Genomic DNA, 16,518 nt, shown 5'->3' with positions numbered 1-16,518 from the left:
AATAAAGCCTGATGCATCTTTAATGAACTGTGGGATTTCTGGGTTTTCTCCTTTTAATATACAGTGCTGACAGAAACCTGTATGTTCTTGATGACTTTAAAAAATATATTACACTTTAATAAAGGACTAATATTGGTGAAAGTATGTTAAAAAGGTCAGTATATATTAATACTTAGGGGTAAATTCAGATATAACAGAGTTATATCATTGTGAACTGGTAAAAGTTAGAGGACAAGAGACTGTTAATGCTTAGTCTGAGGATAAATGAGGGCTGCTGCTTTCTGTATTTCTACAAAAGGATGGATATTTTCAATAATCTGGCATTTTCTCTGTTATGTGTTTTGCAAAGTCTTTTGTAAGCATAAACAATACAAAATTGTAAATGTGGGGATAGAGATGTTAAAACATATGCAATAATACAAATACAGAGTATAAGCCCAATAGTTTGACTGCCATGTTACTGTTAATGGGAACATTTAAATGAGACAACAAAACTTTATTCAAGAAACTTTTCAGAGAAGTGAGGGATTGCTGATCAAGATAAAATTTAACATATGAAAGTACTATGCTATAAGCACAAGACTTTCCTTTACCTAACAAAATATTTTACTGTACTTAGTCTTACTGGTCATGCATTCTGTAGCATAATGTGGCCATGAGCATAAATCATATTTTCTGGTAGGTCACATGATATTCTTTCTATAGTGATGGGAATGGAAACTGAACACCGAATATGTGTGTGGCTGTATGTGTGTCCATCCTTTCTTTTCTCCTTATCACTCCCTCTCTCACTCGTCCTTCCTGTTTTTCTTCAATTTTTGCATTAAAAAATTCAAAGATTAATGCACTGCAACTGCGGCCGAAGTGCTAACAAAAGACCCAGGACAAGAGGACAGGTTCAAGAGCTGCAGGGTGTGTGCTTTTTCCTGCACATTTATCTCTTCATATTAGCACTTCTTATCAAATACGGTATGAACCATAAATAACAGACTATCAAATGTTCTACCACTCCAGCACAGCCGCAGGTTTCAAAGCACACTAGTTGTCTGTTCTCTCTTTGTGAATGCACTCTACGTCGGTCTCATGAGGAATCACACATATTTACTCATTTAACCAAAACAAAAACAAAACGATCAGATTACAGCCATGAAAAATATATGTTGTGGTTAATCTGGAAGCATTAAATTAAACCTGTTTATAGTACTTTGGGGCCCTCTCTAGCTAAAATGATCTGAATGGGCTTAATTTATTCTGAAGCATGTTCTGCTGTACAACAAATCTGCTTTCATATCAGCTTGTGCCTCTTGAGAATAGCCATGCAGGTGAGAATTTATGCTGAGAGGTTGGATTTACACCCATGGGTCATGAGCTAGATTCATGACCCAATTTAATAAAATGCTGATAATGTTTTTTGTTAACACACTTTGGGTGCAGAGTGTTTCAGGAAGTGTAATTTATTTATCTGGCTGAGGTTCCTTCTTCTGGGACTCCCTGGTATATGGCAAGTGGCTACCAATTGGCCTGGTAAAGTTATGAATACCTACATCAATACGCCCCAAGTTTCCTCTCATTTTTATTGGGGTAAATCATAAGTAGCTTCAGTGAAGACAATGGAGCTATACTGGTATTAGAAGAGAACCAGATTTATAGTATCTAAGTATCAGCATATATTTTACTATTTATCCTTTACCATCTACACACCTCATATTGACCCATACGGAGTTAAAGGACTCATGTGAGCAAAGTTAGGATGAGTAGAAAAAGGGAAAGTCTACAGTCAGTATTCTACAGGCTCTGACAAGTGGGTTTTATTTAGTCAGAAATAAACCCAGCAGATGCTGAGATCCAGAAGCCAATAGAGCAAATTCAACTCAGTCGTTCTCTAGAGAATTTTTGTTTTGCTAATTCCCTGTATTTCTGTTCAACTAAAATTCCTTTTATTATGGCTCAGCATTCAGAGATTTTCTATGCTGCCAAGTGAGCGGATTTGATTTTCCCCAGGAATCATGGCAGCAATTCCATGCAATTCAAAACCAAGCAATTCAACTGCTCTACACTTTCCTTCTTCCCCTGCAGTCCTTATATGGAGGCTTAAACCAAACCTTCCCTAGTGTTTTATGGAATGTGTATGATAGAGCAGACAAATGGTCCACTCCACTCAGCATAGTCAAAGCACCACCTGAGATCAGCAATATGTATTTACCTAAAAAGACAATAATGAATAATGATTTAAGGCCTACTACTGTTGGAGAAAAAGGATGAACACATATATATTCCCCAGGTAAGCCTGAGCTAACAGTGTTGCAGAAAGCTGAGTGTCAAGTATCAGGGGGTAGCCGTGTTAGTCTGTATCTACAAAAACAACAAGGAGTCTGGTGGCACCTTAAAGACTAACAGATTTATTTGGGCATAAGCTTTCGTGAGTAAAAACCTCACTTCTTCGGATGCATAGAGTGAAAGTTACAGATGCAGGCATTATATACTGACACATGGAGAGCAGGGAGTTACTTCACAAGGGATTGGCTCTGTCAACACTGGTTCTCCACTTGTGAAGTAACTCCCTGCTCTCCATGTGTCAGTATATAATGCCTGCATCTGTAACTTTCACTCTATGCATCCGAAGAAGTGAGGTTTTTACTCACGAAAGCTGAGTGGTCAGCCTCTAGAACAAAGGAATATCTAGTATTACCCAAGAGTGACTTCTCCAGCTGGATAGGAAGCAGCACTGATGAGCTCCAAACTTGGCTTAGGGACTAGATCTTGTTCCCCAATCAAGTCTGCTTTGTCATGCTCTGGGGGTGCAAAGCAGACAAAATGGAGTAAATGAACAGCTGAAGATTCACTTGGGTAAGAAAATCCTCAAATGGCAAAGGTCCAGTATAGCCAGTCCTATGCCATCTGAACTTGCAGCCCCCAATATAGCAGGTGTGTCATGTGCTTGGTGGAGGGGAAGTGCATGTGGCTGGAGTATGCTTGTGCTCCCTTGCTGCCAGAATGGCCCTTTGGAGGCCCTGGCAGCTAGGAATAAATTGGCCCTGAGACTACTCTAAATTATACTGGGTTTAAATAATCCCAGGATCACAGGGCATAAAGGGTGCATGTAGCCACCTTTGTCCCTCTTGCTTAGATCTTGTGTTGAACATTGCTCAATTGGACTGAAGGATCAGACTCCATGTCTTCTCAGTCAGAAAGATGGCCAGACATAGAGCCTAATATATTTGGGGAATTTAAAGCAGGAGAGAAAATTCCAAGTGTGGAAAGTGGAATCTGTTCTTTTGGTTTGCAGAGGGAAATTCATCTACATTTACAACATAATTTATGGCATAAAAATAGTTACTTGGCCTCAGACAGCTGGTTTGGGATCCTCATGAATCAGGCAAGAAAGTGGGAAGTGGAGATAGGAAGATTCATTATATGAAATCTCCCTCCCCATTTGGCTCTCTCAAGCCCAAATCTGTGCATCAGAACAGAAAGGCTTCAGTGGCTTGGCTGCATGTGAAGCCAAATTCTGCAACCTACTCTGACTTCTGTGGATGGAGCGAGCCCCTTGGTAGTTATAAATTACAGAGATCCCTGCACTAATGTAAACACAGCTACATTCACACATCTGTGTTCTATTAAATGAACAGTGGTTGCCAAAACAAGTATTATCATTTCCACCAATAAATAAATAATATTCTTAGGGCTAGTCACAAGCAAACTTCGCTTTATTGACATGGTTAACCCCGCCTCTACAGATTCGTGCTAGGGCTCCAATCCCGTGGGCAACGTGAGCTTTGTGTGCAAAGCAAGAGCTGTTCAGTACTGCAGTAATACAAAATACATAATTTCTGGAAAATGTACAACTCCAGTGGAACTTCACTAATTCAAATGAATTGAATGATAATTGTGAATTACACCTCTACCCTGATATAACACGACCCCATATAACACCAATTTGGATATAACGCGGTAAAACAGTGCTCTGGGGGGGGGGCAGGGCTGCGCACTCCAGTGGATCAAAGCAAGTTCGATATAACGTGGTTTCACCTATAACACGGTAAGATTTTTTGGCTCCCGAGGACAGCATTATATTGCGGTAGAGGTGTATTCAGTTTTGTGAATTAGGGAGTTCGCTGCAAGTCCTCCCATTCAGTATCTTTGTGGATGGATCCAGGGAAGGAATCCACCTTCTTTCTCCTCCAGCCTTGTTCCCCCCTCCCCATAGAAGCTGTAAAGCAGCTGTGGAACCGTTTCACAGACACTAATATAGCCATGAAACAGTAGTAGCCAACCATATACCCCTCCACCCCACCTGCTTTCATGGGAGTAGTATCATTCTAGCAGCATGTTTTACAGCAGATTTATAAATCATACTACAATACGGTATATGTCCTAGAACTCAGACTGAACTGAAACTAAACTACACATATCAAATTACATGAAGATTGCCTTTTTATGGAGAAACGTTGATTTTATATTGTTTAATGATGAGCAAATCCTGTCCCCTCATCAGTGGGTGTGGAGGGCCCCCTGGTGGGGGAACTGGTGCAGCGAGCAGTGCGTGACTAGAGGGCAGCTTCTCCACTGTGGATCTCAGCTCCATGGCTGTTTTCGATGCACTATCAAACAGAGGGTTGAGTAGGGAAGGCTGTGGGGAAGCTAGTATTCTGGCTGCCTGTGCTATACCTGCTCTGTAGTTAAACAGGAATTCAGTCTCTAGTGCTGTCAAACCAACATCTTTTACAAGCACTGAGAATTCACAGTTTTCTTTTCTAATGCAAAAGAAAAGGTGTAAAGTAATAAAATGGATAATGTCTATCTTCTTTCCTCCCCCATCTCTCCAGGCTGTTAGGGCACACTATATGGTATTCTTTAATTTTAAAGGTTTATTGCCTCACTCTGTAAATATGATTTTGTTTAAATTTCACTAACATATCCTGTATTTTGTCTGCATTTCCCTCCTCATGGAGGGCTTACTAAAAAGCATTTTTGCCAAATCAAAAACTTTCCTCTTTAGAATTAGCCTGCTCCTCCTGACTGATTCCCTTCAGTGGTGTCACAATCCAGTATTTTTGAACAATAATGGGAGAAGGAATAGAGGGAAATCAATGGAAGCATGAATGATGGAAACCAGGGAACCAGAAACTTACAGTGGTGTCATTAACTTTAAATTACCTGGAGCTGTTAGTAACTTGTATGTTGTGATCTCTTTAGATAGATACCTCCAGGTAACTTGGAAATTAGGCAGACTAGTCAATAAGAAATTTAAAAAACAGTGTGTGAATGTGTATACACACGTGTGCCCTCAAGTACCCAAATCTTTGCCATATGTAGCTAGTTATTTTCTTGTAGTAGACAGTCAGAAGTGGTTCTAATCGGGAGGGATCTGAATTCAGACCATTGCAGACCAATTCAGGAAGGGAACTCCATGTATAGAAAGAGATATTTGTGACAGAAGTGAATGGACATGTAAAGGATAGCATATTTGGCAGAGCAGATGGGATGAGGGAGCAGCATGAAAACAAATAGGGGGAGATAAGTAGGGAGGGGCAAAGTTATGCAGGGACAAGCTCTGGATGCAGTGTACATTGAGGAAGCCAGTGGAAGGATGCAAAAGGGGTGGGGGAGACACAGTCAAATGTGAGATGCAATGCAACAAAGCCATAATTCTGCTGATGGCCAAAGAGACATATTTTTCTCCCCTCATGGAGAGTATTCACCTGCTAGCACATTTCCTTAGACAGTATCAGTATATTCAAAAGAAGGTAATATGCAGAAAATAAGTATATTTTGCAGTTTAAAAAAATTAGTAAAACCGCGTGAATACTAAACACTTTGATACACTGAATATGTTAAATACAGTACTCATTATATGCTGATTGAATTTACTGTCCTCAGTGGGATCAATTTGCTTATTATTACAGATGCCCCCTCGGGTTACGCAAACCTGACTTACGCAAATCTGCACTTACGGAAAAAGTTTCGTAATCTAGAAATAGTTGTTTTTTTGATGTAATGGTCGGGTACACGTTATACGTATATGGAACAGAACGCTTGCGTAAGTCAGGGAGCATCTGTATAGCTTTTGTAGAAACAAGTATACACAATAGCAAACGCTGTGGAATCACTCCTCACAACCATCTGTCTTCATTTTCTTATAGCTTTCTAAGCATTTGTCTTTTGGCAGAGTTAGAACAGTGGTGATTTTACCCTCCCTAAACATTCAACCTATTTAGCATTTGAGAGTTATTGGAGAGTGTGGAAATTAATTGGCACGTAAGGGACACTTTTTGGCTTGGCTACAACTCAAAATGCTGGACAAAAAAACCCCACATACTCTTCTATGTGGTACTAAGAGGAGCTCAAGCTGCCTAGTAAAAAGATGTAATCAAAGTGCTGTTTCTGAGGCCTTGTCTACACTAGGAACTTAAGTTGGTATAACTATGTCACTCAGGGGTGTGAAAAATCCAACCCCCTGAGCGACACAGTTAAACTGACATATCCCTTGGTGAAGACTGTGCATGGTCGACAGGAGACTTCTCCCGTCGACCTGGCTACTGCCTCTAGGGGAGGTGGAGTATCTACGCTGATGAGAGAAGCCCTCCTGTTGATACAGGCAGTGACTTCCATGAAGCGCTACAGCAGCAGTGCTGTAGCATTTTAAGTGTAGACCAGCCTTTAGTACTTCTGACCTGATGCACGTGGAGACATTCTGTCAGTCTCTTCCATAGCCAGGCAAAACACTTCCAGCCACCAGTACTTAACTGACACAATGGCACGCATAAGGCTTCTCTGAATACTTCTGGTTGTAAATGCTGAAATGGAGCACTGAAAGTACAGACAAGTCAAGAAAGTTAAGATAGCTGAAAGTCACACACGGCAAGGTTAAATCACCATGGGAGGAGGAAGGGTGAATTTGTGGCTAAGGCAATGGTTTCCCACTGTTTGGGTTTGAAGTCCCCCGCCCCCATTGAGGTGGAGATGTGCCCGCCCTCCACCTTGGCCTTTCACACTGTGGCATGGTTGCTTCATCTCACCTATGCTTTGTCCATCCTTTTCCTCTGTCACATCTCTATAAAAAAGAGGTCACCTCCCTCCTAAAGGTAGAAGTGTAGGCTAGCCACAGATCTTATGGGAAGGGTCCTATCTTGGAAGTCAGATAACTGGGTTGTAGGCCCAGTTCTGCCCTGTGACTTTACGCAAGTCATTTCTTGGGACCTCTGTTTCCCCTCCCACTTTTTGTCTATTTAGTTTGTAAGATCTTTGGGCCAGGGACTGTCTCTTAGTATGCGTTTGTACAGTGCCTAATGCAATGGGGTTCTGATCTCAGTTAGGGTCTTTAGGCACTACTTTCATACCAATAATAATAATTAAGGTGTAGCAATAGGATTCCAGGCTGCGCCTCAGCTCTTCCTTTATGAGTGTGGGCAAGTCACTGAGGCCAAAGGTGTTTGTTTTCTTTCTTTTTAATGTAAATACATGGGCCTGATTCTCCTCTCCTAGTTACTCTTGATTTACACTGATGTCAATCAGATGAAAATCAGACCCCTTAAATGTAACAATCATAAGATGCTTTTTTGGTTAAAATCTAAAGCTGTATTCGTTTTATTTGGCAAAGTCTAATAATACCATCATTAATCATTTTATGTTTTAATAACCTACTCCCAATGAAATAAGTGATTAATCTTCTTAATATCTGGCCTGTCATCTATTGTCTTGTATTTTCTTTGTCTTCTTTAATATGGTTGGCAAGTATAATTTGTGAGCGTGTGTGTTTATGCATCACATTTGCGCGTTAGGTTCATATATATATGGCATCTGAGAGATAAGGATGCATTGTATAATGTGTACACTTGAAATTTATTTATTTGTGCATATGCAGTATCAATACACACTTTTTAGGCACTAGATCATGCCATTTAGGCAGTCCAAGGTAAAGGCTGGTGAGACAATGTTACATCACCCTAAGGTGAGCACTGGACGATATTCAGCTTTAGGGTGGCAGAACACTTCTCTGAGCCTCCCAAACAAGGGGAAAGGAATACTTGCTATAACACCCCTTAATTGGGTGCAGCTTATTTCCCTTGCACACCCATGATGTGGGGTAGTGGGAAAGTGGGGAGGTGAGACCATGGTTCCATCTCCTCCTTGCCCATGTTAGAGCACTGCAATGCTGAGAGACTAGGGAAAGGGCAGTCTCTGCACACATTTGTTCAGACCTTTGCTCCCTCCTTCCACGTGCGCTGATGTCAGCACCAGAGAGTATCTGGCCCATACTTATATGTCCATTTGCCTTAAAAAAGTGAAAATTCTATTGTTTGCAATTGCAACCAGTGAGGGCTGTATTTAGCAAATAAACAAAATCCCGTTTGTGATCATCCACTGATAGACCATAGACTTTGAAGGCTTCATGATTCTTTAAATGGCAGGCTGTAGTGTTTTTTAAATGCCATATACTCTGCTTTCCCCTGACAGCAAAAGGTCTGATAACATTTGTGTGGATTAATGAAAACAGATGTTTGTACAGTATGTGCACCAGGTATTATGACTATGTCTACGTATAAAGTTATGAAAAAAAAGTGATTGAGCTACATTATATGCTGTTTTCTAGATCTCCACTAGAGGGAGATCACTAGAAAGCAGAATAAATGTCTTTCAATGTCTAAAAAACAAGTGTAGGACAATGATCACATTTCTGTTTATGCAGGCCTCTTTGGATGACTTTGTGTTTAAGGAATCATAAACAAACCGAAAGCTGCCTATACCTGTTTTCCAAAGAGTTCACAACAATATATTTATGCAAAGGAAATTCCTGCAAATTATTATTATTTTTCGTACACTAAAGGTTTTTTTTCATATTTGAAACTGTAAGGAGATTTCTCGTTTTTGAGCTGCTTTTTATTAAGACTTGTTGGTTTGGTAATTATTTGTTTATATCCTCTTTTTGGATAAAAATAATAAAACTTCAATTTATGTTAATTAAAAATGTAAGAAATACAATATCACATGTTGATATTTTGCCCTTCTCTTAATATTTATAATTACACTACATTTATTCTAAATCATGCATCACAAGGAAATACTTTAAAATGTCAAGTGTTCTACATTTATTGGTTTCAGCCTGTCTTGCTTATCAATGCCTAGAGCAGGGATCGGCAACGTTTGGCACGCGGCTCGCCAGGGTAAGCACCCTGGCGGGCCGGGCCAGTTTATTTACCTGCTGACGCGGCAGGTTTGGCCAATTGCGGCCCCCACTGGCCGCAGTTCGCCATCCCGGGCCAATGGGGCGGCGGGAAGCCGCGGCCAGCACATCGTTCAGCCACGCCGCTTCCCTCCGCCCCCATTGGCCTGGGACAGCGAACCGCGGCCAGTGCGGGCCGTGATCGGCCGAACCTGCCGCGTCAGCAGGTAAATAAACTGGCCCGGCCCGCTAGGATGCTTATCCTGGCGAGCCGCGTGCCAAACGTTGCCAACCCCTGGCCTAGAGAGAGAGAGGATAGTTACTCAGATAAGTAGGGAGAAACCATTTAAATCATATTAGGCTTTAGAACGTAGACTTAATTGTAAGAATGCAAAATTATAAGTGTAACTCTTTTCAGTTTGTATATTTAATAAAAAAGAGACAATGAAACAAGTCTGGGAGCATCCCATGTCCCAGCACTCACTCCTTCCACTAATGTATTTTAGTTATTTGCTTAGGGATATATTCTTCTATTGATGTGCCTGCATGACTCCCATTAAGAGGATAATATATCCCCATACTTTACCATTGGTCCAAATTTCTAACATTCTCAGGAGTCATCCTTACTCTCACTTGAGGAAAGAGATCAGGATCAGTGTAACTCTGCTCCTTTTGTGTTGAAGTACCATACATACATATATACAATGAGCTTCATTCTACATAGTTTTGCCCATTGGGTAGTCATTTATACCTATGCAAAGCGAGGGTAAAATATTGCCTAATCAAAATGGCAGCATTCTTCATACCTATTCAAAGGGGTAAGTGACTATACCAGTCACTAAACCAATATTTAAATATTGTATGTATAGTAGTCTTTGCCCCTGGTATAGTCACTTACCTCTTTGTATAGGTATGAAGAATGCTGCCATTTTGATTAGGCAATATTTTACCCTCGCTTTGCATAGGTATAAATGACTACCCAATGGGCAAAACTATATATATATATACACATACATCTGTTTATCGCATCTGTGTACACAAAAATCAGATGAAGTACATGGCAGGTGAGTGTGGTACAAAAGGTTTTATTGTCATGAAATTTGGGATATTCACATTATTCACAATTATTCACATTATTCACTGGTCAGCTCAAAGAAGAGCTGATATAACCTTAATACTACATTATATCAGCAAATTTCTGTCTATGCCACATATGTTGTAGAAAAATGATTTTAGGAATGCCTGAGTTCCATATTGCCCTGCTTATAAATCCAGATGCTTCATGTAGAGAGCCTGTCACCAATCTTGCCCTTCCTGTGTCTAAATCAGGTGTAATTTTAGGCGAAAATTGCATATTTAGGGAAAAGAGGAAGCCTTTCTCTACCGGGAAAATTTTCAAATCACTTTACGGGCACTAAGATTTTACAGTACGGTTAGGATACATAAGAGCTGCTATAGCAGATCAGACTTGAGCTCAGTCGAGTGTAGTACCCTTTCTCACACTGTGGCCAGCACCAGATGCTTCAGAGGAAGATTGAGGAAACTTTGCATTAGGAAAACCTTGCACTATGGCACTAAAAATAGCAGTGTAAGCATTCCTGCCTGGGCTGAAGGTCAGGATCTGAGACCCACCCCTCTTGCTGGGTTTCAGAGCCTGAGCTCCAGCCCAAGCAGAAACATCTACACTGCTATTTTTAGTGCCATAGTGCAAGGCTCATGAGCCCGAGTCTGTAGCTGTGGCTTCTGAGACTTGCTGTCTTAGGGCATAGGTGCTGAAACTAGAGGTGCTGGGGGTGCTACCGCACCCCCTGGCTTGAAGTGGTTTCCATCATATACAAGGTTTACAGTTTGGTTCAATGGCTGTCAGCACCCCCACTATACAAATTTTTCCAGTATCCCTGCCTTGATGGTTTTGTTTGCTTGTTTTTTTGCAGTGTAGACATACCCAAAGGGTTCTCTCAAAGCCATGTCTCTAAGAGACCAGCATGATTTAAAAATGAAGGGTTGAATTGTGTCCCCCTTGGCAAAATACGCATTGACTTCAATGGGGCCAGGATTTTGCATAATATTTCTAATTTTCCAGAGAAGGCTGAGCAGTAAAAGCAGTACATTTTTCAAATGTTTTGATGTCTTTTCTTCCTTATGTAAATATAAAATATTCAGATTTTCACTTGTTTGTCATGAAACGATAGGCAGCACATTTTCACGTTCAACAGTGATGTGCACTGTGCATTCATAAAATGTTATCATCTGACCTGCCAATACTTTACATGTGACTCAAAATGACAGGGATTAGCAATACAGCATGTAGAAGTCTCTTATTTTTGCCACAGAGGTACAGTGCAGATAGCAGTACTGAGAGCTTCTTATATACTTTGTACTGTGAATGACCTCAACTTTGATGTACCACAAAATGAATTCAGCATATCATCCTGCTTCTTGGCCTCCCTTTAATAGAGACTGTCATTCCTGCCAGATTATCCCATATAAAGTGATTTGATAATATGGACTGATTTCCAAAATGAATTAACCAAGACGCAAACTCTTTTCATAATTAAGTTGGCATTTGAATCTGAACTGCAGCTCCAGAAGTATGACAGTGCTTTTATCCAATAAGCTACTTGGCCCTTAACACATTAATTTTTTTTATTAAAGATGTAATCCTATTTTAATCTTTCTAACTGTACAGAGCATATCACGTGAAGATGAGAACATTCTAAACAGCCAGTAATAAGGTGATGCCTTTGTTCCCACAAGAGAGAGAACTAACACCTGTACAACTTTTAAACCACAACACTGAGTCACTTGGCATGAGATTAAAAAGGATGATATTGTTTTGGATTTCTATCCACTTATGTTCTGCCAAAACACTTACACTATATTTTTTTCCAGTATGTCATGTTGATTACCATTTCCAAGGAGGATTGCTTTTCCATAGGTGAAAGATAGTGCTCACAGTCTCTGTTAAGAAATTAACACTTTCACCTGTTGTTATAATCACATAAATGTTACTAGAACACACCGAACAGTTTGTGAGTTCTAGTAACTAAAATCTAAATGTGCAACCTGATGGTGTGTTCTACTTTATATTAGTCTTCAGTTATTTACAGTTAATATGAAAACTGAGTTTTTAAATGATTTATTACTTTTTGTGGACTTCCTCAAGCATTCCATACATGCAGATGTTGTAGTATACAACAGCCAAGTTAAAGTTGATAGATTCCCTATATGTGGTTTGTGAGATTATCCAGCATTCTTTGCAAGGATTTGAAAGTTTAAAATGACCAACATTATAATATATATAACACCTAAGATGTACTACGTGTTTTATGGAATAAACAAAATTATGGTCCCTGCCATAAAGAATTTATAATCTAATTTTAGACATGAGCACAAACAGCAATAGGAGGGAGGAAGAAAAAAAGGGAAAGGGAAAACAAGCATTACAAAAAACATTCCCATGCATTTACTTTGCCTTAAAATGTTTTGCTTACTGTTTTGAGCAGCCTGGTTGTGTCATTTACTTTACCTTATAAAAGTTCAACGCATTGAAATGTGTTAACATAAGTATCTCTAGAAAATTAATATTCTCAATAAAGGCCCAAATCTAAGAGGTGCTGAACACGTACAAATAAAAGTGTGGCTATGATTCATGAACCCTTTGGGCAAATGTGGACCCAGTTATGAGTGATTCTGGGTTGATTTCTGATCTTTTCATCACAGTTATCTGAAATGTGATTGTGTACATGTGTGTGTGTAGGGGGGTGTCTTGTCTGGTTTCAGTGCAAAGCCATCATTTTGGTGAAATACCATCATTTTGACTTTTGATGTCAACGCAAATTTCAGAGAAAATTCAGGGAGAAGCAAAAGCACACAATGATAAAGGCCTCAGAAACTCCTGGGAAACCAAAACTACTGAGTCTTGCACAGTTCTATTAATTAAAAACTAGCCTACCTTCCTTCTGGATTATATTAATATTACGAGCCTGGTCCTGAACACATGGCTATCAATGGGAGTATTGCCACTGGCATCGAATGGGCAGGGTCGAGCCTTAGGTCATTGGAAGAGGGAACAAGCATTAGGAGAAAGTGACTTTTGTCTCCTCCTCTTGAATGTATTCTTGATGGGAAGTATTTTCACACAGCCTGACATTATCTTTGAATTCCAACTGGTATGTTGTTTTAGGACCATTTTATAAAACAAGGATAGTTTATTGGTTTAAGACAGTGTAAAAGAAAAGCAATTATAGAACACACCTATCTCAGGGAAAATCTGACACATCTATTCAGCCTCAAAGAAATATGTTAGGAATTTCATATAGTTTGAATTAAATGCTACAATTTCTATTTTTTCCTTCAGTCCAAGTTCTTGTGATTTTTGGTCAGTTCACAGTTCTTCAGTTACTCTCTGTCACATATGTAAGCAACTTTAATCACAATAAAGAATGTATTAGATAAATTTTGCCACTTTCTTAGTGAATTGTCCACAATCAGTTTGTAAAATTGTCAACTTTATTCATTATTCAAGATTTACTGAATACATTTAGTGAATGTACTAGTTTGTTCTCTAGCTTATTCCTGTGAGTATTCAGTATGCAAAATTCAAATGGTGAAATCCTATCTCAATTGAATTCAAAAGTAAAACTCCCATTGACTTCAGTAGGGTTAGGATTTTACCCAAACGGAAGCTCCAGACACAAATTGGGAACACGGTGAATGCCCATAGGAGAAAATTAGAGAGAGGTTTTGGGTTGGGTGCTGGCTGAAAGAGGCTTGGAGCTGTGAGCAAAGACACTGTCCCCTGTTGTTTGATTCCTCCTGCGTTCAGGGAAATGGGACTTTGTAAATTCTTTGGAAATAAACAAAATTACATCAGTAAAATACCTGGCTTTCCCCTTCTTCTTCTCCTAACTGGAACAACCTACAAGACCCCAAATTTTGGCTAACTGCTCAGGTCAAAGGAATAACTCTCTCTCTCTCTCTCTCTCTCTGTATCTATATATATAGAGAGAGAGAGAGAGAGAGAGAGAGAGAGAGTGGAATTTGGTATGGTACTCTTTATAACGGATATAATTTGGAATAAAAAAACCCATTCAAATCTCAGTGAAAGGTTCAGTTCTGATCTCCTGATATTACAGTGTGGGTCTAGGTATAAACATCAGTGGCGAAAAGGACCTTATGATTTTGCTTTTGGGTCATATACAAAACTGGATGTAGCCTACTTTCCTGATCTGGTTCAGCCAGCTGTTCTCCTAGAATTTCATACCATGATCAGAGAAAACTCAAAAGAACAGCTAATCTCAAGAGATTTGGGGAAGAAATTTCCTGAGAACAGCTCACGATATTTCTCTGCTGTTGAAGTCATAACAATATTCTAGCCTTGACTAACCTTCCAAGCCAAACCTCATTGAAAATTATCTCAGCCAATCTCTAGTTTTATACTTAAGGATATCTTCCCTGACCCCTCTCCCCACCAAAAATATGAAGTTAGTTCCCACAAATCTAAATATGAAATTATTGTGAATTTTGAGTTTCTGTGCTTTATAGAAAACAGTCAATTTCAAAGTTTTTTTTCCCCCCCAGAATTCATGAATGTTAACTAGCTGAAAGTGATACTGGAACTGTCTTGGTTTTCAGATTGCTTACATTTAAACCAAATATTTAAGTTTTCAAGGACACGTGCTCCTGTGTGGGGCATTTCAGTGGCAGGTGACAGCCTGCTTTCTTTTAACACACACCATACATGCTTGCATTTTAAAAAAATAGAAGGCACTGAATAAATACTAATTTGGCATAATTATGTGATGTACAGCCCTGTGTGTACAGAAACCTTCATCTCATGGTACTTGTAATTTAAGTATCATGTAATTATATTGATTTTTTTGGTCAAGTCAGTTTTCAACTACATCTTTGAGAAAAAAGGCCAGTGCATTAATCCACTAAGCTATTTATTACTTAAATATTAATCAAGAGGTCAATTAATGTTTTCATTGCTTTTGTGAATGAGTAATGAAGTACCGCTCAGAGCTCTTGGGAGCGTGTATTGTTACATGAGGGTCTGATTTCATTCCTTCTAGTCAAACAGTCTTAAAGAAAGTTCTTTATTATGCCACTTCAAGCCCCTAAACATTTTGTAAATCATGTGAACAGGAGTAGATATTCTACTGGAATCTGATATCTATATACTGAACACACAGAAATATAAGGTCTTCAAACATTCTAGAATTCAGACTACTCTCCCTTACTGTCTATATATCATAGTGAAAGGGATTGATTAATACCCAAATGATTTTAACAGCAAGGATGAAAGACTGTTCATAGGGACTTTAAGAGACTTTCAGGCTCCTAATCAGACTTAATAAAATATTCAAAATGGGGAGAGGGTAGAGTCAGAGGGAGGATTGTAGGTCTATTTGTCAGAGCCTGACTAACCACTTTACTGAAACAGATTAATCATAATGAGAAACAAACTATGGTTCTGGTATACACCTCCCTGTCATTTACAAGGACTGGATAGAATTTACTGCACCCCATTATGGGTAATGTTCTTTAATCTATGAATTGTGTCATCAAATTCTGTTTCCTTACACAAATGGGACTCAGTCTTGAGGAGCTAATTTCGTCATCTAATGAGGCTCCAGACTGCTACAAAACGATCATGGAGCAACATCCTGATATTCTTTGCCTCCTAATTATGTGTGTTGGTTATTAACTATAAAATTATCCCAGCCTGAAAGCATGCTGGATATCTCAGCCAGTAGCAGAGCTGCCAGATGGCAGCACATGGAAGAACTAGTTCAAAATCTTCATGCTAGTGTAATCTTGCTCGCTGTCTCTCTAGCATCTGCTGCTTTTCACTCAAGCTCCTTTGCAATGTTGCTCAAAGGTGTAGGGGGGCAGAAAAGAGAGAGTGGGAGAAAATAACTCATTCAAGGACAGTCTCGATTTTTCATTTAGTTTTCTATGATTGCCTCAATTTTGGGAGTGTTTTGTTTTGTTTTCCTACTACTGCTATCTTTTAAGATAAGATTGATTGAATATCTAACTCAGGGGTCGGCAACGTTTCACACGCGGCTCGCCAGGGTAAGCACCCTGGCGGGCCGGGCCAGTTTATTTACCTGCTGATGTGGCAGGTTCGGCCAATCGCAGCAACCACTCGCCGCGGTTCGCCATCCCGGGCCAATGGGGGTGGCGGGAAGCCGCGGCCGACACATCCCTCGCCCGCGCCGCTTCTCACCACCCCCATTGGCCCAGGACGGCAAACCACGGCCAGTGGGGGCCGCGATCGGCCGAACCTGCTGCGTCAGCAGGTAAATAAACTAGCCCTGCCCGCCAGGGTGCTTACCCTGGCGAGC

The 16,518-nt window shown here is 39.9% G+C and overlaps 1 protein-coding gene and 1 long non-coding RNA gene across 5 annotated transcripts in view; one reads left to right on the top strand and one right to left on the bottom strand.

Annotated features, from left to right (window-relative positions):
• Positions 1-16,518, bottom strand: part of ROBO1 (roundabout guidance receptor 1) — a 1,057,321-nt gene that overhangs the window by 465,356 nt on the left and 575,447 nt on the right. The gene's annotated exons all lie outside the window — the stretch shown is intronic.
• Positions 1-16,518, top strand: part of LOC117888731 — a 56,482-nt gene that overhangs the window by 37,443 nt on the left and 2,521 nt on the right. The window lies entirely within an intron of this gene.

This window comes from Trachemys scripta, chromosome 1 (assembly GCF_013100865.1).
Source record: "Trachemys scripta elegans isolate TJP31775 chromosome 1, CAS_Tse_1.0, whole genome shotgun sequence".
NCBI lineage: Eukaryota > Metazoa > Chordata > Testudines > Emydidae > Trachemys > Trachemys scripta.
Note: the sequence above shows the minus strand (reverse complement) of the source record. Positions and strands in the feature narration are given on the sequence as shown.